This window comes from Schistocerca serialis, chromosome 1 (assembly GCF_023864345.2).
Source record: "Schistocerca serialis cubense isolate TAMUIC-IGC-003099 chromosome 1, iqSchSeri2.2, whole genome shotgun sequence".
Classification (NCBI taxonomy): domain Eukaryota; kingdom Metazoa; phylum Arthropoda; class Insecta; order Orthoptera; family Acrididae; genus Schistocerca; species Schistocerca serialis.
The window spans coordinates 535,861,742-535,883,951 of NC_064638.1; the positions used below are offsets into that span (position 1 = coordinate 535,861,742).

The window sequence follows — 22,210 nt, forward strand, 5'->3', positions numbered from 1 at the left end:
CACGACCACGAGCCTTTGAAGTCGAACGATTTATCCGTGACGAAGTTCAAATACCAACACAGCACATCATCGGTATCCACCTATCCATCACAAGCAGCGTCGTTTACGTCAAGATGGTCGATGACGAGTTATGTCACGCAGTTGTGAACAGATGCGCGAACACTCTCAAGTTCAAACACTCCGATGGTCACATCGGAGAGGTTACTGTTGACCATGCTGGACTAGGATTACGCACACTAAGAGTCTTCGAACTCCCTTTCGAAGTACCACCGGACGTCGTTACCTCAGCTTTCCGCCCTTATGGGACGGTAATTAGCCACGTGGCCGAAAAATGGAACACCTTCGAGACGTACCAAGTCCTCAACGGCGTCCGACAAGTGAAAATTGAATTAAAGAAACATGTGCCGTCCTACTTAGTCATAGGTGGCTGTCGAGCAATAATAATGTACGACGGCCAACCTCGTACTTGTTCTGGTTGCGGCCAGGAGGGTCATGTCCGCTCGGCGTGTATTCAACATCGGATTACACAACTTCCATTGCATGACACGACACCACCTCCTACGCTCACGGCCCTCCCCCTCAATTACGCAGAGGTGACACGATCGACCGTCATGACAGACGACAACCCCCCCGGAAGACAGGAAGCGTTAGAATGCGCACCTGTCGCCGGTCCTGGATTGACCAACACCATTACGGTGTCTGCAGGGGTTGAAGAACGCCGCCCATCGACTCCACAAGAAGATTCGGACGAGAGAATGGAACTCGACGCTAGGGTTGTACCGACCTCTGCCTTTCTCCCTGAGGGGGATGCTATGCGGGAACCACAAACTCTTTCGGACTCAGAAACCCACGTCCGCAAACAAAGGTCACCGAGAAAACATAAAAAGCGAAATCGCACACCCTCAGACGATTGCCTCCAGCGGACGTCTTCTCCAGTTGACGACCGGACGGCCGACGAAACGACGAGGAGAATGGATGACACGAGATCGCCCTCACCTGTCACTTTGTCTGATTTTGACAAATCCGTTTCCGCTCCCTCGGACAAACGGATGGCCAGCACAGCGCCCGCCGTTGGTACACAACCGGAAACAACTGCGGATTCACCCTTAGTCACTCAGCCCACAAGTGTTCTACCGCAGCCACCGTTAACTTGCGGACCTTGGGCGGATGACATTGAAGACGATTCTACGGCCGCTGTGGTGGATGAGGAGAGGGGTCTCTCCTCCCACACCTCGGCCCCTCCCGAGTAGCAACAGATGACGGCGCGGACGCGGCCAGCAGATCACAGGCCCCACCTTTTACGGCGACACTGACGGCAGCCCCCACCGCAGAAGACGATCTACAAACCTATCGCTTAACGACCATCAACATTAACACCATTCGGACACGTACGAAGTTGTCGCTGCTCCAAGACATGCTCAATGCAGCAGACGTTGACATTGTCTTTCTCCAAGAAGTCATCGTCGAAGATTTACCGGGTATGTATGGTTATACGGCTCATGTGTCCCACGCCTCGCCAACTAACAGTGGAGTCGCCATTCTCCTCAGAGAGGGCCTCGAGGCGGACGAAGTCCGATATCTCCCCGACGCTAGAGGAATGGCCGTAACGGTGCAAGGCGTCCGGTTTATCAATGTGTACGCCCCTTCCGGAACGAATCGCCGTCGTGACCGATCGCTCTTCTTCGCAGAAGGAATAGCACCGCTTTTTCAGGGCAGGCACGATGACTTGATATTAGGGGGCGATTTCAATTGCACCCAAGCACCTAAAGATCAGCTGCCACGCCATTCACCGTGCCCCGAACTTGAGACACTCATCGGCGATCTCCAGCTAGTCGATACATGGGAACATGTCCGAGGAAATAGACCGGGATACACCCATTTCACGAGTCACTCGTCTAGTCGCATCGATAGGATTTACGTCTCCCGTTCTCTCGCGGCAACGGTGAGTGACGCGGAGGTGTGGCCAGTAGCCTTCTCTGATCACGAGGCCTATATATGTGCCGTCACCCTTCGTCGCCAACGGGTGTGGCGCAGCCGACATCCCTGGAAATTAAACCTTGCTCATCTCGCTTCTCCGGATTGTCGACGCGCCATCGAAGACACGTGGAGTTTGTGCGTCCGCCGCCTCCCAACGTATCCTACGTCGATTAGTTGGTGGTTAACCTGCGCCAAGCCGGCCCTACGGCGAACCTTTATTACGTATGGTCGTGAGACTGCTGCTTGGAGGCGGCAGACCCTTGATTTTTATTTCACCGTCCTTCGCGAATGCGCCTCCTTGCTACCCACACCGGAACGACAGCTGACAGTTCAGCGTGCGAAAGCACAGATCGTAGCCCATATGCGCCGACACCTCGAAGGGACGATCGTCCGAGCGCGGAGACAAGACAGACTCGCAACGGAACGACCCACCATGTACCACGTCATCCGAGAACGTACACTGAGAAGACGGGCGCTGATACATGCCATCACCACTGAGGACGGCCTTCATCACACCACACAACGCGATATTGCTGCAGCCTTCTTCGACCATTACGCACGACTTTATTCTGCTCAATGTTCCGACCCGATGACGGTGACAGCAGTCTCACAACTGGTTTACGGCATTGTCCCACAGGATTTACAAACTGAATTATTGAACGACATTACGGAAGACGAAGTTATCGACGCCATCGGTAAAGGAGCGGCGAATAAGTCTCCTGGCCCCGACGGGCTCCCTGTGGAGTTTTATAGAACTTTTAAGTATTTACTGGCTCCCAAGTTAACAGACATCTGTCGGGAGCTTATGTCCCCCGCCGTGCCGCTCCCTGCGACCTTCGTAGAAGGAATAATTATACCGGTTCACAAGCCTAAAGGTGGGGCTCGAATACAAGATTACCGCCCGCTAACACTCGTCAACTGCGACATGAAGATATTCACCAGACTATTAGCAAACCGTCTACGACCGACCCTACCTTACGTCATCTCGCCAGATCAGACTTCCCTAGGGGGTATCAACAACATCCACACAGCACTGTGTCGATACCGTGACTTAATAGCCCTAGCCAGGGCACGCCGCGTCCCGGGAGCGCTGGCATCACTAGATTTTAGCCAAGCGTTTGATCGAGTGGATCACGCATACCTAACGTCCGTTCTCCAGCACATGCAGTACCCACAGCAATTCACAGCCGTCGTGATGCGCCTACTCCGAGGAGCGACTTCCAAAGTGCTCGTTAACGGGCGTCTCTCGCAGTCCCTCCCGATTTTCCGCTCCGTCCGTCAAGGCTGCCCCTTGTCGACGTTACTATATGCTCTGGCACTGGAACCGCTCCTCTGTGGTCTCCGTCAACGCCTCACCGGTCTTACCCTACGTGACGTCACATTTCGCTGTACAGCATATGCAGACGACCTGGTTCTCGTGTTCCGCAATCGCGATGATGTCAACAGAGCACTAGAATGGATTACCACGTACGGTGTGGCTTCCGGCAGCTGTCTCAACGTCGCCAAATCGGTCGCCATGGCCATAGGAGACGGGTTGACCCCAGCGTGTGTCGAACCCCTACAGCTTCGTGGCACTATCAAATGTCTCGGAATAGAGTTTCACGACGACATACGGCGCACCGCGGCTCTTAACTACCGCCGCTTATTACAACAAATTCGGGTCCAGATCTTCAACCTTCGTCTGCGGACCCTCGACATTCTCCAAAGGACACACTTCGTTAATGTTTACCTGGCATCGCGCCTTCCACACATAGCGCGTGTTCTCCCAATACTGTTACTGATGGCTCGACGTCTATTAGCGGCATTCGGAGCCTACGTCAGTACAGGCATGCTCTTCAAAGTCAGTTATGAGTCACTGACCCTTCCCCCAGAAAGGGGAGGTCTTGGCCTAGTCCATGTCCACGACAGAGCTGTGTCCCTGTATGTCAGCTCACACATCAAGCTGTGGCGCCACCACCCGGAAAGTTTGACAGGTTTGTTGTTGGAGTCCTTAGCTCCGCCGTCCATTATGCCCCCACTGACGACGCAAGACATACCCCCACCCTTCTACTACTTCGGGAACTTTTACATTGAACACAGCTATTTCCGTATCGCAGTACCACCGACGAAACAGGCGTCGGCGCGGGATATATATCATGTCCTACAGCAGAGGCGCCCACCAAACATCGTGGAGACGAAAAGCCCTCAGGTTAATTGGAAGGTGGTGTGGAAGACGATTCACGCGATTCCACTGGACACAGCCGTCCGATCCACATGGTACATCACAGTCAATGGTAAACAGATCACCCGATCACGCCTCCACAAGATAAACATGGCGGAATCGCCTCTCTGCGTAGACTGCGGGATACCAGACACGGACGAATACCGTCTCACATGTGGCGCGGCAGAAGGCGTATGGCGCTTGGTGCGACAAATTTTGTCGTATTTTCTACGAGTGACTCCGGAACACATTACACCTCGGTTTCTACTATTTCCGGATCAACAGTATTTCCCGCGCGCCAAGACCAACGCTGTCACGTGGATCCGTGCGCATGCGGTACACTACTTATTTCACGATGGACCTAAAGATGTATTAGACTTTTGGAACTACCTACAAGAACGTCATTGCAAGATCGTACGGAACCCAAAATACAGACAGTATTTTTCTAATTACTTAGGGAGTGCCCTACGCGACCCTCCGCGCAGCTGGATCATCAACAGGTAGGAGAAGATACCCATTGAGTGAGCTGACATGACTAAGTTCGATTCTCGGTGGAATAACATGATATACGTGAAGACGTACCTGGATGATGAAGCGTAAGGAGAGTAGCGACACACCCTTCTGTATCCTGTATGAAGCACTTTTTTTTTCGTTTTCCCCATATACATTACCTCGGTGTAGGAACGTGCCGAGATATTGTTTTCTTTTTCTCAGAGCACGATGCGGTGCTAGATACATTTATTTTTGTTGTGGTATAAAGTAAAACCACATTAAGAATGTATTAAAACAGTAAATAAAAATAAATAAATAAACAATAATTCCCACAAAAGATTTCCCCTTCCCATCCCTGATTCCTTGACGGACGAGGGGGACACTGCGACCGGGCCTCGGGTTACGACCCCTGATCGCTCTGCCTTCCGCGCCCTCCCACACGTTCTTAAAAAAAAAAAAAAAAAAAAAAAAAAAAAAAAAAAAAAAAAAAAAAAAAAAAAAAAAGGGGTAGCGACTTTGATTCTTAATCCAAACGTCTTCAGTCCCGGGTTCGATCCCCGCCACTGCCTAAATTTTGATAAATAATCGGCATTGGCGGTCGATGACTTCCGGCATAAGAAGTCAGCCTCATTCTGCCAACGGCTTTGTCAAAGAGGGCGGAGGAGCCGATAGAGGTTCAGGGCACACTCATGCCCTAGGGGTGGGAAATTGCCCCTAAAGACGGAAGAATCAGCAATGATCAACGACAGGAGGATGCAGAAGGCAATGGAAACCACAGCATTAAAGACACGTAACGTGTATCCACAGGACATCTGGCCTGTATTTGAAGAAGTGTCATGAAGATCTATCCATTGGCAAAAGATTCCGGAATAGTCCCCCATTCGGATCTCCGGGAGGGAACTGCCAAGGGGGAGGTTACCATGAGAAAAAGATTGAATAATCAACGAAAGGATAACGTTCTACGACTCGGGGCGTGGAATGTCAGAAGCTTGAACGTGGTAGGGAAACTAGAAAATCTGAAAAGGGAAATGAAAAGGCTGAATCTAGATATAGTAGAGGTCAGTGAAGTGAAGTGGAAGGAAGACCAGGATTTCTGGTCAGATGAGTATCGGGTAATATCAACAGCAGCAGAAAATGGTATAACATGTGTAGGATTCGTTATGAGTAGGAAGGTACGTCAGAGGGTGTGTTACTCTAAACAGTTCAGTGACCGGGTTGTTCTAATCAGAATCGACAGCAGACCAAAGGGTAATGCAGTATGTAAAGGGGGACGAAAATCTAATAGTCATGGGCGACTGGAATGCAGTTGTAGGGGAAGGAGTAGAAGAAAACGTTACAGGAGGATATGGGCTTGGGACGAGGAATGAAAGAGGAGAAAGACTAATTGAGTTCTGTAACAAGTTTCACCTAGTAATAGCCAATACACTGTTCAAGAATCACAAGTGGAGGAGGTATACTTGGAAAAGGCCGGGAGATATGGGAAGATTTCAATTAGATTACATCATGGAATGACAGAGATTCCGAAATCAGATACTGGATTTTAAGGCGTACCCAGGAGCAGATATAGACTCAGATCACAATATAGTAGTGATGAAGAGTAGGCTGAAGTTCAAGACATTAGTCAGGAAGAACCAACACGCAAAGAAGTGGGATACGGAAATACTAAGGAATGACGAGATACGTTTGAAGTTCTCTAACGCTATAGATACAGCAATAAGGAATAGCGCAGTAGGCAGTACAGTTGAAGAGGAATGGACATCTCTAAAAAGGGCCATCACAGATGTTGGGAAGGAAAACGTAGGTACAAAGAAGGTAGCTGCGAAGAATCCATGGATAAAAGAAGAAATACTTCAGTTGATTGATGAAAGGAGGAAGTACAAATATGTTCCGGGAAAATCAGGAATACAGAAATACAAGTCGCTGAGGAATGAAATAAATAGGAAGTGCAGGGAAGCTAAGACGAAATGGCTGAAGGAAAAATGTGAAGAAATCGAAAATGATATGATTGTCGGAAGGACAGACTCAGCAGACAGGAAAGCCAAAACAACCTTTGGTCACATTAAAAGCAACAGTGGTAACATTAAGAGTGCAACGGGAATTCCACCGTTAAATGCAGAGGTGAGAGCAGATAGGTGGAGAGAATACATTGAAAGCCTTTATGAGGGTGAAGATTTGTCTGATGTGATAGAAGAAGAAACAGGAGTCGATTTAGAAGAGATAGGGGATCCAGTATTAGAATCGGAATTTAAAAGAGCTTTGGAGGACTTACGGTCAAATAAGGCAGTATGGGTGGATATCATTCCATCAGAATTTCTAAAATCATCGGGGGAAGTGGCAACAAAACGCCTATTCACGTTGGTGTGTAAAATATATGAGTCTGGCGATATACCATCTGACTTTCGGAAAAGCATCATCCACACAATTCCGAAGACGGCAAGAGCTGACAAGTGCGCGAATTATCGCACAATCAGCTTAGCAGCTCATGCATCGAAGCTGCTTACAAGAATAATATACAGAAGAATGAAAAAGAAAATTGAGAATGCGCTAGGTGACGATTAGTTTGGCTTTAGGAAAAGTAAATGGCCAAGAGAGGCAATTCTGACATTACAGCTAATAATGGAAGCAAGGCTAAAGAAAAATCAAGACACTTTCATAGGATTTGTCGACCTAGAAAAAGCGTTCGACAATATAAAATGGTGCAAGCTGTCGGAGATTCTGAAAAAAGTAGGGGTAAGCTATAGGGAGAGACAGGTCATAAACAATATGTACAACAAGCAAGAGGGAATAATAAGAGTGGACGATAAAGAACGAAGTGCTCGCATTAAGAAGGGTGTAAGACAAGGCTGTAGCCTTTTGCCCCTACCCTTCAATCTGTACATCGAGGAAGCAATAATGGAAATAAAAGAAAGGTTCAGGAGTGGAATTAAAATACAAGGTGAAAGGATATCAGTGATACGATTCGCTGATGACATTGCTATCCTGAGTGAAAGTGAAGAAGAATTAAATGATCTGCTGAACGGAATGAACAGTCTAATGAGTACACAGTATGGTTTGAGAGTAAATCGGAGAAAGACGAAGGTAATGTGAAGTAGCAGAAATGAGAACAGCGAGAAACTTAACATCAGGATTGATGGTCACGAAGTCAATGAAGTTAAGGAATTCTGCTACCTAGGCAGTAAAATAACCAATGACGTATGGAGCAAAGAGGACATCAAAAGCAGACTCGCTAAGGCAAAAAAGGCATTTCTGGCCAAGAGAAGTCTACTAATATCAAATACCTGCCTTAATTTGAAAAACAAATTTCTGAGGATGTACGCCTGGAGTACAGCATTGTATGGTAGTGAAACATGGACTGTGGGAAAACCGGAACAGAAGAGAATCGAAGCATTTGAGATGTGGTGCTATAGACGAATGTTGAAAATTAGGTGGACTGATAAGGTAAGGAATGAGGGGGTTCTATGCAGAATCGGAGAGGAAAGGAATATGTGGAAAACACTGATAAGGAGAAGGGACAGGATGATAGGATATCTGCTAAGACATGAGGGAATGACTTCCATGGTACTAGAGGGAGCTGTAGAGGGCAAAAACTGTAGAGGAAGACAGAGATTGGAATACGTAAAGCAAATAATTGAGGACATAGGTTGCAAGTGCTACTCTGAGAGAAGAGGTTAGCACAGGAAAGGAATTCATGGCGGGCCACATCAAACCAGTCAGTAGACTGACGACCAAAAAAAAAACTGGCTGGTGCGGACAAATGCAGACTGACTAATTGGAGGTCTTTACACTCGTTATAATACCTCGCGCATTCATGTATCACTGTGCTAGTGTGATTCATGAGGAGAAAAGGTTCTACGTTAGCAGCAATGTCATTGGCTGCGTTACTTATTAATACGTGGATCGGCGGAAGCAGAATTTGGTCTTTCTCTATGGCAGTGCCACCTCGTAGTGCAGAGACGGACGAGCGCTGCGCCTGCGCAGTTATGCTTAGCGGGGCGCGCTCTAGTGGGAGAGTTGCGTACGCGCTGACTACGCGGAACTACGTACACAACACTTTCGGTATTGCAAGTAAAATAAAAGTGGTTTTACTATAGTCCAACCAGAGTTATACACTTGAATACATAACTTGGTACAGGTGAGCACGTAGGTGCGAAACTGTAGTCGAAAGACAAAGTATCAATAGCAAGTTAAGCTAAAGCGATGGTTCTCAGACGTCTGTTCTTGATGAATGGGGCGAAAGTGGAGCGGCAATCGTAGAGCTGCACAGCGTCGGCTAGAGGGCACTGTGGTCGGCTTGGATCATCCGCTCTCGTAGCGCCAACCTATTAGCTTTCACCTACACTGCGGCATCGTAGGTATCGATACCACACTCTTCACCTCTGCTTGTCTTTCTTTCTGCTCTCCTTACATCGTTTGTCACGTGCTATTTTGCTTACAATGTACCAGAATTCCATAATTTTATGTAGTTCGAAGTTTCCAATTTCATTTAAGTTTAACGTTAATCTCATTTTCGCCACTTTGGCCTTTCTTTCGCTTAACCCTCTGCCCATATTCTATACTCATTAAAGTGATTGTTCCATCCTATAGATCATGCAACTCTTTCTCACTTTCCCTGAGGATAGCAGTATCATTAGCGTATATTGTCATTAGTATCCTTTCTCGCTGAATTTTAGTCCTACTCCTGAACCTGCGTTTTACTTCTGTGATTACTTCTTCAATGCATGGAATGAACAGTAGGCCCAGGAGCATTTCGTTCTTGGTTTTCCATTACCATTGATCCCTCTAGTTTCTTGCACATATTGTATTTCACACTTCTTTCCTTAGAACTTACTACCATTTTTCTCAGAATTTCTGACATTTTGCACCATTTTACACTGCCGATAGCTCTTTCTAAGTGAATATGTCTAGATTTTTTTGGTCATGGTACGATTATCTTGGTACTATTACCTAGAATATCGCCACGACTGTCTCCTGTCTGCCTTTATCTTTCCGAAGACCTAATTCATCTTCATTCAACAGATCCTTAATTTCCGTTACTTACTTTCTTTCCTGCTTCTTATGTGTCTTTGATATGTGAATCATCTGGTACGAACTGCGGTAGGATCTGTGCCACTCCCGTGCTGAGCGTAACACTACACGCCTGAGGAATGCATTAACTCAATAGCCGCACGGGCTTTGTGCTAAATACGAACTGAATACGGCGATCAGCGAGAGTACCGCCACCAGAGGTTTACCCGTCCGACTAATTTGCGTCGATTCAGCCCACCGGAAACGGACCGGGAGGAATACATGAACAATCGCTTCTGGATTCTAGCTGCGCGCCGCAGTTTAATTGAATGCGTATGGGGTCTCTCGCAGTTCGTGTGATTGCATATGAATGATGGGCATTCAGCGGGCCGGTATGTGCGATCACGATGCCTCCTCACGGCCAATTATAGCGCTAAATCCAGACGTAGGCGGAATCAAGTACGTTGGGTGATTCACGGGGGCGGACTGGACACGCAACTTTGATGCTCGTTTCTCGCAGTAACTGTAACGTGCAGTGTGTTACTCTTCGAAGGAACAACGTGCGGCGATTTTAATAGAGACGTTGGTTCCACTTTTCTTGTTTTGCTGTATCCTGTCCAATATCTCTTCAATAAATGATGGTATGGCTGCTAGACACCCACGGGAGCTGTACCGTGGTCTGGTGGCAGTCCTGTTTTACGCCCCTTCGAAGACTTGTCTCTCCATGAAAAATATGCATAAATCTCTGTCGTGTCATTGACTAACTATGTCGCATACTGGCTGATTACTAGCTTTTATTACTGCTTTTGAAAAGAAAGAACAGTAGTAACAGTGACCTATAGTTGTTCCTGATGATGAAAGTTATAGAAACATTCATAATGTGTTGCGTCTGTAACAGACATAATATCGAATATAAGGAAATCCATCCTTCAACTTTGCAGCAAAGAGCAGAAAAGGATGATTTCACTAATTGTGATAAAGTCCTCTCCGGCCCCTTTGTTACAAATTAAGCAGTTTTCCGTTGGGTGATCCATATTTATCATGTTAGCTCGTTTTATACATGCGATAAGTCTCGTTTCGGCAATACGCTATTTTCAAGTAATTCTGCAGTATATAGTATACAGCTTTTATATACAAAATTATAAAAATAAGAGTTTGATGACTTAATTTTATTTTCGTAGATTCTTACCTTTCAGTTGCCACAAAGTACCTGCTGAGACTATTTCTCAGTTTCGCTGCCGTTGAGGCTTGTCAGAACTCTATGTATTTTGTGTACCTTTTTATTTGCACTTATATTCTTTTGACAGCACAACCCGCTGCAGGGATACATATATGTTTAACGTGAATTTACAACTCATTTTCGCGGAATTTCAATGACAATACCTACATACAAAAGTCGTGTTATACTATGTGTTCCAGTGATATCTGTAATACCTGGATGTAGATCCATAGAGGTAAAAAAAAGGGACTCTTTATGACTGTTTCTTCTTCATTATTCCTGTCGTGTGCACGCAACAGCTGTTTTAAGTACTAAAATTATAGTTCTTACGTGAATGAAATAGTGCCAAGAGGATAATTTAGAACGTGTTTCTGTTCTTGAATGCGTATTTGCTCTAGTAATACGACACAGCTCGTCTGGTTAAAGTAACTGGTTTGTAGTTGATATGTTTCGAATAACCAAGAAGAGAAGGGTGTGATGTGAAAAAGATGCTTTCGTAACGCATTTACTTCCACTTCTGCTGTATTTGTGTCGATAGCAAATGAATCTGAAGTCCAAAACCAGTGCTTGTTTGCTTACTAGTACTGCTTCTTGTTCGTAACCTTTTCAGCTCCCAACTAGTACGCACAACAGTCTTCATTTTCAAATTTGCAGCAGACGTACGTGTTCTACCTTAGCCCATAAACGTGTGCAATGAGGAAAGAAGAAAGCCACGCTATCGTATCTTGTGCATGTCCACACAGTGAACGACTGTTGGAACGTCAACGAAATAGAACTGTGTAGGGGTTGATAGGAAATCAAACGTCAAGTGACGGAAATAAAACCATTACAATAAAAGTAAACAGCGCACGCATAATTCGTATACACAAAAGAGAATATTACTTTAACTGCTTCACTTACGAATGAAATGTGATTCGTTTAATCCTTAGCTTACGATTGGATAGATTAATACATCCTAAACGACGCGAGCTTGCCTTTCTGATGAAACAACTACGTCTCCACAGAATCAAAGCACCAGATGCTATCTGGGATACAACCACGGTCGAAGGTGAGCATGGGATCAGAGTGACGTTACGGGGAAAATGGTTCAAATGGCTCTGAGCACTATGGGACTCAACTGCTGAGGTCATTAGTCCCCTAGAACTCAGAACTAGTTAAACCTAACTAACCTAAGGACATCACAAACATCCATGCCCGAGGCAGGATTCGAACCTGCGACCGTAGCGGTCTTGCGGTTCCAGACTGCAGCGCCTTTAACCGCATGGCCACTTCGGCCGGCACGTTACGGGGAAGTACCACCGCAGTGAACCATGGACGTATAAATGCGGCGAACTTAACGCCTTTGGGCGGCATAGGATGGTGAACGTCGGCATCAAGTTTCTGATGTAATGACAACTCCCTTCTTTTTTATCTCCATGTGTAGAGCTCTGACCTCAGAGCATGGTACCTCGACATGCCTGCAGGTTCATGTCATCCGGATCGTCCGCCGTGTTGTAACTGGACAAAAAATATCCACCGATCTGTGCGTGAAAAGGAATAATTTAGTTATGTCTCGCTTTGTACTTTATATCAATATCCTATAAATAAGCCTCATGTGCGAGCAGAATCGAAAAATACTTTCATTTTATGTTCTCGTGACGTTTCATAGCGGGCCTGTTGTAATGAAGCATCAAATTAAATACGAGCATACTGAGCCGGCACACTCAGACAGCTGGAGTTCGATAACCTTACAGTTTGTGTTTTCGCGTATTGTGCAAAGCCATAATGTTTGTTGAAATTCCACTGTTTCGATCTATTTCTTGGCGTCGTGAGGGCTGAAATTTATCCCTTTACATTTAGGAAGTCAATAAAGTTCTCTATAAATTGCTTGTTTAAGTACCGTGTGTTCACTAAGAATTTTGTCTGGATATGCATCTGTGTGGATATAAATCTCGGGCTCTTCGAGGATATTCATTATGGTTCCTTTGGACAAGCAATGCAGAATTTTCAGTGTATTTTGTATTTCTTCAGCTCTGTGTTCATTGTTACTTAAATGTGTATGAAATGTGGATTGATTAGTTCCATCATTTCGCTTGTGTTCTTTAAATCTAGTAGATAAGTTCCTACTATTTTGTCCACTGTAAAATTGCTTACAAACATCACGTGTGGTTTTATAAATTCATCAGTTCGAGAAATTTGGGATATTCTCATGGCTGCATTTTCGTTTGAAAGCAACTTTCATCTACGGTTTTATGAATGCGTTATTCAGTTTTCATCTGATTTGCCCAATGTGTAGTAGGTAACGTTGGTAGGTGTTTTAGGGATTTTTTTCTCCTATCATCGTTATTTTTGTATTTATGTTTTGTGTGCCGTCACTGCTATGACACAAATTCTCATAAACTTGCATTTTTTAAATCATGATCAATCCAATTACGAACTTTACCTCTTTACGCTAAAGCAACAGAGGAAGAAATATGAACATTACGTTACAAAGGACAAGAGAATGCTTTTAACCACGCAATAGCACTTAGAATATACGATCAAAAACAAGGTAGAAATCAAGTAGTAGTCTTAATTACCATAAGGTAACAACAGAATCTCTTCATTTATTGGTAATTTTAGTATGCGAACCACATTTTACTTTCAGCAGGATCCATTACTACGTTAGTTAATAGTAGAATCAATTTCGGTACCAGGTGAACTAATGTAGTTAATAGTGCAATCTATTTCGGTCTCATGTGAAACAATATTAAGGTTCATGTCTCTGAAGTTTACCACCACAGAACATCACAAATCACCATTATATTACCACTTCCTCTACTTTCGTAAAAATGTATCAACACGCTTCCGTGAGCCTTAAAATTTGAACCTAGATCAGTCGAGTACGCGGAAACACTGTCTGCTGTGCTCGCACCAGAAGAAAGGGGCCGATGCACGTGGTAAGAGGACATTGGCACGTGAGCATGCTCAGAAACATCAGCCCCCTTTTTGTTTCCCTTGTAAGTGGACAAATGTAGCTACAATAGTTCAAGCTGTAGCGTACTTACCAGCTGGCTGGCGTGAGAACAGTACGTGGAAAAGTCAAGGAGATCCGGTATCAGGGGAATTTTGATCTGCCTGGAGGCCATCACAGTTATGAAGTCAGAAGCTAATTGTGGAATGTCTACTTCATCCGTGCTCTTGGTTACCAAGTTAGCATCCGAAAGCATACAATATGTCCTTGACGTAGACTTGTACGGAATTGGTAGCAAGTCATAATATTCTGCTACTTCAAAATTAGCATCGGAATAATTTTCTCGCACCTTGTCAGACACTGCGGCGTGTACACTAAGGAATAAGCTGAATGGAGACGCCACTACTACAGAGCCTACGTGTTGTATTGAGAATTATTGCCCTTTGTGTACAGTGTAAGAGCGTCCAATATACTACGCTGTACCTGAGATTTGCCGGAAATGGGGAGATTGTATCTGAGTAACAACATCTCTAGTAAGCTCGTAAGTCACTGTTGATTACGGCTTCTTGAACAACCTCTCCAAGTAACGAGCGCTGTGCAGGCAACAATGGGGCGTCGCGTGACCTGTCGCAGCGGCGCGCCACGATATATGGTCTGCCGAGGTGAGCCGAGCTGGAGGGCCGGCCGGCGTCGCGACGCCGAGGACGGCTCCAGCAGGGGGCGGGCGGCCGCCGAGGGGCGCGGCTACCTGCAATCGCCCTGGAGCGGCGCGCTGCTCCGGCATCAAAACTGATATCGTAGGTTCGCGCTTCTTTCTCAGTTTCAGAAATTGGTAATTTTTGCGATCTTTCCAGAGCGTTAGGGCGTTTGATTATGTAGTTCGTGTTACATGAGTAGAAAAACTAGAGCTTCATGGAATTGACAGCTTTACACACATGTTCTGGTTAGTTGAAAGAATGTTGGAAAGGTATAGAATTTTTGTGGATGGGGAGGAATCAAAAAGGGAGCCACACAGGTTCAATTTTTGGTTTTTGTATTTAAATTCCCTATCGGGGCTGGCTGGCAGCAGCATATGCGCTGTTCTTCAGCCGAAAGACATAGAACAAACAGTAAAAGACATTTAAAAATAACAAAGGCGAAAACATGGTGAAAATAGATACAGAAAAGGGGGAAAACCATGTAAGACAATAGGCAAAAAAGGGGCGACTGTAAAATGGAGATAAAAACCGTAAAAAAGTAACACACACAAAAAACCACACACTGGGACAGTTAAAAGAACACAAGGCGCAGTATGACCGTAGCATAAAAGTACCGATGGATGGCGTAGCACACAACAAACACTGACAGTAACACTAAGTACAAGGCCAGCACACAGTTAAAATCACACCTCTCGACGCACAGGAGAAACAACACTAAACACAACACTGACGTGGCACACTGACGATCACCAAAACGGAGGATCTGCCAGGCGCAAGCAGATGAGGGAGATCAGAAGAAGGGAGGGAGGGGAAGAGAGGGGGAAGATGGGCAGGGGGCGTGCTAGAGAGGGCCAGGTAGGAAGCGATGAGGGAGGGAAAGAGGCAAGGATGGTGGCAGGGGCTCAGGGGGGAGGGGGGAAGGAGGAAAATCCGCTCTAGGGAGAAGGCACTGTTTGGTCCAATCCTATCCCTTTTCTATGTGATTTCCCTGGAACTTAACATTCGACAAGCAGAATTGGTACTTTTTGCATACGATACTAGTGCTTTAATAAATACCATTAGAGAGAAAACAGCAGAAGAGATTGCTAATAATGTTTTACAAAGAGTGATTTGATGGTTGTCTGAAAATGGACCATCGCACAATTTTGAGAAACCACTTCATGTTCAATCCTGTACAACAAACTCTAGGACGACACCGAGAAAGCAGCGGCCTCTAGGCGAAGAGAACATAACCACCACGCCGTCTGGTCGCAGCTAATTGAAATCTAGCCGATTTACCAGGTCTACAGCAGTGACTTATGAAGTAAATTGTTTCATTTGTATTAGAAATTGTATACGCTGAAGAGATTGCATATGTTTCCTGTCACCCTTTGCTTGCGACATCCCACTGTAAATTTCTCAAAGTTAAGTGTTCTCATTTACCTCATAGTAACAAATATGTATTAATACGCTTTGCTTGAGAAAGCAGGTTTCCTAGCTACCCTATCCCCGACGAGTAGGCAGGACCCAACAGTTTACCCGTCCCTCTTCGATAGTGGTGTTTACACGTTAACACTACAAGAAACGATGATGTTTGTTACCCATTATTAAAGTTGTCAGTGGCTCAGAATGGATTTAAAAGTGCATTTGCCCAATAACATAAATGTCCGACAGGTAACAAAGCATGTTTAAAATCTAACTAAAATCATTTCTCCTGGACAGCACCTTCTATTCCAGAACGTATTCATTTGTGTTACCACTAAACATACGCATATAACGTCAAACTGGCTCATTCCACAGATTTTCCATTAAAGAATCATTAAAATTTTCTATGAAACTTGTGACTAACTAGCTAATTAACTACCGGACGTATTAGTCAGAGGCGATCTCACCCGTCGAAGCACGTCAAGGATTCCACCCTGACGACATTATACTGGAAGGGGTGGGGGGGGGGGGCGGAGGCCGAAGATGAGCTCCCAGTTTACGAAGCTGTTAATTTGTACCCGTATCACATTTAAACGTGGGAAACTGCAGATGATGACCACGTTTGAGTATTTATGATGCTGTATGTATTCGTATTCTGTACTGGATATAAGGACGTTGATGCCGACACAGAAATTTCAGCATGGACCTCTCACTGATGATGATGGGGTCCCATACTCTGGGGAGCGTAGGGGACGATGCGGGAGACCCTCACCGCCGACTAGGCCATGTCCTAGCGGAGGTGGATTGGCATTGTCTTCCTCCGACCGTAATGGGGATGAATGATGACGATGAAGACGAGACACCAACACACAGTCATCTCGAGGCAGGGAAAACCCCTGACCCAGCCGGGAATCGAAACCGGGACGCCGCGCGGGGAATAGGAATGCCACAGCAAGACCACAAGCCGTTGACCGACTTCTCATTGGCACAAGAAAAATAAATGGTATTGGGCTACATTTGATCCCGTAACTGACATAGTAACGTATTTCGAACTATATTTTTGCAATTACTACACGAAAGTTTGACGAACGTCTTGAACTTGTAGGTAAGATCCACCAAGATTTTTACTTTGTACAAAAATATTAAATAAATTCCTCAGCGGCTTACTTTCTATTTTGACCAGAAAAAGAACTCTTCCTTAGAAGAGAACTTTTACCAATCTGCCTTACTGACTGCACCCTCTAAGTATATATATCTCGAAGAGAACGTCGCCTTCCTTCCAGGGATTCCCCTTTCAGTTCCCAAAGCATCTCCGTAGAACTTAAGTGTTACGTGTTGTTCAGACCTACTGGTAACAAATCTAGCAGAACTCTGAATTTCTCCGATGTATAAATGCACAAAGAAGCGCTCGCCTCTGTATCACCGTACGGAGACAATTGCGTGCATCCGTGCATCCGTAGCGTGCTAAATCTGAATGACTGAGCGAAAATACATGTCATGGTAAAGGAGGTGATGCTACGGAGTACTCCAAGCTACGTCACACTGTTATAGAAATCTCAGGGCCAACTGAGCAACTTGCTTTTTAAGTACTGCATTTCGAGTGAGAGCAGGAACAGTTTGTACTTTCCGATGCATGTGAATATCGAGATTCAAAAACAGCCTACGCCTTTTACTACTTATTAGTTGATAGCTGCGACTGTAAGAATAGTTACAGACGAAGAGATAGCCATAATAGAACTTTGCTACCCCTTCTGATGAGCTTGCTTGGTGAGGACTCCGGATACAGTACTAAATCGAAATAGTACATAAGCTATTCATTGAATTTAATTGAAGTTACTCAAAATTCTTTCAATGAATCTTACCTTGCCTCTGTTGTTTTCGACAATATGACTTGTGCGTTCGACTACCCTGAGTGAAAATTGACGTTTACAAATGTAAATAATGTAATTGACTCTGATTTCTAATCACGTATGGTTGTCTCAAATAATACCAAATAATTCAGGCTCTTTACGCGTAGTACCCGCATTTCACAAGCCTTCGGCAGATTCAAACTCTATCGATTTCGCCTTCTTGTTTTCATGAGTATCGGCCGTGAACAGCAGTTGATAGCTACCAGCGTTACTTACGAAGTGATTTATACGTGTTGTGATCACCATCGTTATTTAATACCATGGGCGTGGCCTTCTTGGAAATCGTCACTTCACTTACATTCCTAGTAATACATCCCACACGCATATACTTTCTTTTGCAGGTGTAAACATTAGTTTTACCTACGTAAACTCGTTATCGGTGTTTAAAAGCACATGTGTGGGAAGAGCGAATATTACGAACAAAATATCTGAAACGTGAAAAATAAATAAATAATGTATCAGTTAAAAATTGAGTACTGTAAACGATCGTATCGACGGTAACTTTTTGTTTTACAAGCGATCGCAGACGGATGCTTTTCCGTGATTAAAGTAGCGTTATACGATCATTTATATTTTGCTTAATGTAAGACTCATTGTAAATTTATTGTTCATGTGTAATAATTGAATGTAGTGATACTACTCAATATTTGTTTCATTTTATGTCGAAAGTCACTCTCAGCTATACTGCGTCTTGATATGGTGAAAGGTTCCGTGTTCATTAAATGCACTTAGACAGTCCAGTACGAACCATTTCTTCGGTGGGTAAACGTTTTTGAAGTCCGAATAAAAAGGTTTTCATTTGAAGAGATATCCACTGTCGAGAAAAAGAATCAGAAGGGACCTTACACACAAAGCTATTGTGAAGTGCCCCAAGTAAGAGAAATGAATTAAAGAAAATTATTTATTTCAGAAAGGATTTAATTATTTTAATTCCTGTATCTCAGTCCCTAGTATTTATGAGAAGTTTAAGTCATACGTACAGAACAGGATTTAAACTCTTATTCTTCCCTTATTTTCAATATTTAGCAGCCGCTATAGTGAAGAACATCTATTGTGATAAGTCTCTTGTTTTCCTTCATAGAGTTCAAATTTCGACCTTCTTAGAAAGTAAGGGGCAACGTGTTGCATGCGCACTTTCCTTATTATTCCAGTTCCCTTATTTACTATTACATTCTGCGACGAGTTTTATAATTTAACAAATACCATTTGACGTTACTTTCTTAAAAATGTCATATCATAGCGTTGTGCCTATTTCAAACAAAATTTTCTGTAATTAAGATTATACCAACTGTTGTATTGCTGATACTCCCCTAGTAAGATCATCAAGAGCTACGAAACACAGAATACATTCACAATAGTCTAGGGCCATTACGGATTTCTTTTCGGCGTACTTTTCACTGTGGTACTGTTCACTGAAGCTTAAGTAAGCTGTTGGTAGTCCAGTGTAGGGAAAAAGTGGCTAATTGAAACCCAGTGGTGGCCATATATGGCTGAGTGCCAGGCTGACTACTCATGCAAGAATACTGTATTAATAATCTAGACTGCTAACAGCAGACATATTCGAGTTACTACTCACCTGAGTCTCTGGAGAAGTATCAGAAGGGATCGGATCCAGTGCCGTCGCAGACCAGGTTACAGGAGCTCATGGAACTGAAACCACAAAGAGAAAACTACATTACCTAACGTAGTAACTAAAAAGGCTACCTCATTTAATATTACGGAACAAGTGAAGCAATCTGGGGAATTAAAAGCATATTCTGAAAACCTACACCGTTAGCAAGAGTTGTGAAGTGCTGATGGGGACACGGCGGCGCCGTTCTTGGTTCTGCCAGCCCCAGCGCCGCGTTCTGTTAAGGCTAATCATAATCAACGCTCCATTCAGCCACGTGGGGTAATCACTGCCTTTCTGTGACGTCTGGCCGCATTTGTATTTCGCGTGTACCGAAGCGCCGCTAGTGCTCAGCAATTCAAAATGAGCGAACAAAGCGCGGCAGACATGCCGCACCATTTCTATATTTGGATTTGCAATCATATTGATTTGGAAGCAAAGCTTCGATGTATTTCGCCCAGGGTTCTGCCCATCGAAGCTAAATTACACACTCACGCACATGTAAATATACACACTGCTGTGCAAAACTTAAGGACGTGAGATACAGTATTACAGACATAAAGTATTGGAGACTCTGTGTAGGAGTAAATGAAAGTGAGCGAGGAGGTTGCTAGAGGTCTCCCTGTTGAGTACAGAAAGTTGGACGTGATATGGCGTTATGTCAGCGTGATTACAGTCCAAATGTGGCTGGCCCCACAAAACGAGGCGGGCCAAAGAAAGTGTATGTCAATCAGGGGTCAGTTACAGTGCACTGCGGTGTTGTTCTTCATTACAACATGGCCTGGAGGCAACATTTATATGACTTCACTTGTGCAAAAATCGGCGGCCGGTGTGGCTGAGCGGTTCTAGGCGCTTCAGTCTGGAACCGCGCGACCGCTACGGTCGCAGGTTCGAATCCTGCCTCGGGCATGGATGTGTGTGATGTCCTTCGGTTAGTTAGGTTTAAGTAGTTCTAAGTTCTAGGGGACTGATGACCTCCGATGTTAAGTCCCATACTACTCAGAGCCATATGAACCATTGGGCAAAAATCGACGGGAAACTCGAAGGGCGAAGTGTGACGAGTGTAGCCCAGGAGTCTGGTTTTGCTCGCAGCATTGCTCCACGCTGAAGGGGGAAAGTTTCGAACCACAGATGCCGCTGCCCGAAATGGAAAAGACGCTGCAACACTGTCAACTACAGCAGCAGATAACCACTAAATTGTGCACGTGAAACAGCTTATCGAACTGCAACCACATTTGGTTTGCTCGTACCCACTACTTTAATCGCACCGAGCGTAGGTTGCATTCGTTGAGGAGACGTGTGGCACCATGTTCATATGCACCAATGATGATCCAGTAACTGTCAACAACGATGGTGGAAGAATTGAGCATATCTGGGATGCCTTGCCACATGCTGTTCAGAAAAGATCTCTGCCTCCATCGTACTCTTACGGAATTACGACAACCCTGTAGGATTCAGTTCCCTCCAGACTTGTGTCCACGTGGAAGCATGCGGCAGAGCATGCTCTGTCGTTTGTGATAATCACACACTCTATAAAGAACAATGTCCCACATTTCATAATGTCTCGATGTCCATCATAAATCGCAATGACTTCAGCGTAATTATTGATTGTGATTAAATTGGCATTTCTCTTCCTCTCACTGCGTATTTCCTTTAGTTATCTCTTGCACTATACAATATCTCTTCTTTCTACGCATGGTCCCAGTTTCATCGAGATATGTTGATTGGCAGTGACGCATCACACGAAAGTTGCTTTCATCCTTAAGATTTATGAAACAAACCTATGACTAAGATTGCCGAAAGATGAATACGCTTCCTGTGGTGTGGCGACAGGAAGGGTGGCCGGTACCCTCAACCACTCACAATGCCAACACGCTATTAACACGTCGGCCCCGTGATGACACGGGATAAGGCGATGAGAAAGGAGAGGAGCAGCTTACGGAAATCTGTGACGCTGTTATAACTGCCCTGAAAGGATCTATACCAGTTAAATACACTGAACCGCCAAGGAAACTGGTATAGGCATGCGTTTTCTGGTACAGAGATATGCAAACAGGCGGAATACGGCGCTGCGGTTGGCAACGCCTCTGTCAGACAAAAAGTGTCTGACGCAGTTGTTACATCGGTTACTGGCCTAGAATGGCTAGTTATCAAGATTTACGTGAATTAAGGGGCTCCGGAAAGGCTCAAAATCACGAAAAGTTCAATTTTTACTTTTTTGCGTTTTCTGAATCTGCAGACTATTACCTTTTAATAGATATATAATTTATTCAATTCCGAAGACTACAACTATTTTTAAATTTTTTTTGAAATGTGTTCTACATGGGCGTGACCCACTGTGGCGCTGTTAAACTGCTGTCAAATGGTGTTATTATTAACGTCCGTGTTCATCAGGTACATTTTAGTGATGTGAGATAAAGTATGTGTTGTGGCTAACCTGTGATGGTTCAATATATATCGCTGGTGTGATTGTCGATTGTTTCATGTTTATTTACTCTGTCGTTATCTCGAAAATATTCGTAATTAATTCTGTTTCTTGAGTCTCTGTTTTGTTGAAGTATAATAATGAGTAAAAGTAAAGTTAATAGAAATCCTCTGAAGGCTTTTAAGAAAAGGAGAAATGTTGGAAAGCCAAAGGTATGTGTTATTACTGTAAACAATAAAGACGATAACCAAGTGAGTGAACCTAGCCTCTCAAGTACACCTGCCCATAGCAGTCAAAGTGGGAAAGAAAATACTTCACAGAAGAAGCTTGGTTCAATGAG

The 22,210-nt window shown here is 44.6% G+C and overlaps 1 protein-coding gene across 1 annotated transcript in view; it reads right to left on the reverse strand.

The window, feature by feature from the left end:
- Positions 1–22,210, reverse strand: part of LOC126411812 (acid sphingomyelinase-like phosphodiesterase 3a) — a 1,193,501-nt gene that overhangs the window by 708,029 nt on the left and 463,262 nt on the right. Inside the window, exon 2 of the mRNA XM_050081397.1 lies at positions 19,413–19,485. The gene's annotated coding sequence lies outside the window, so the exon portion shown is untranslated. The remainder of the gene's footprint in view (positions 1–19,412; positions 19,486–22,210) is intronic.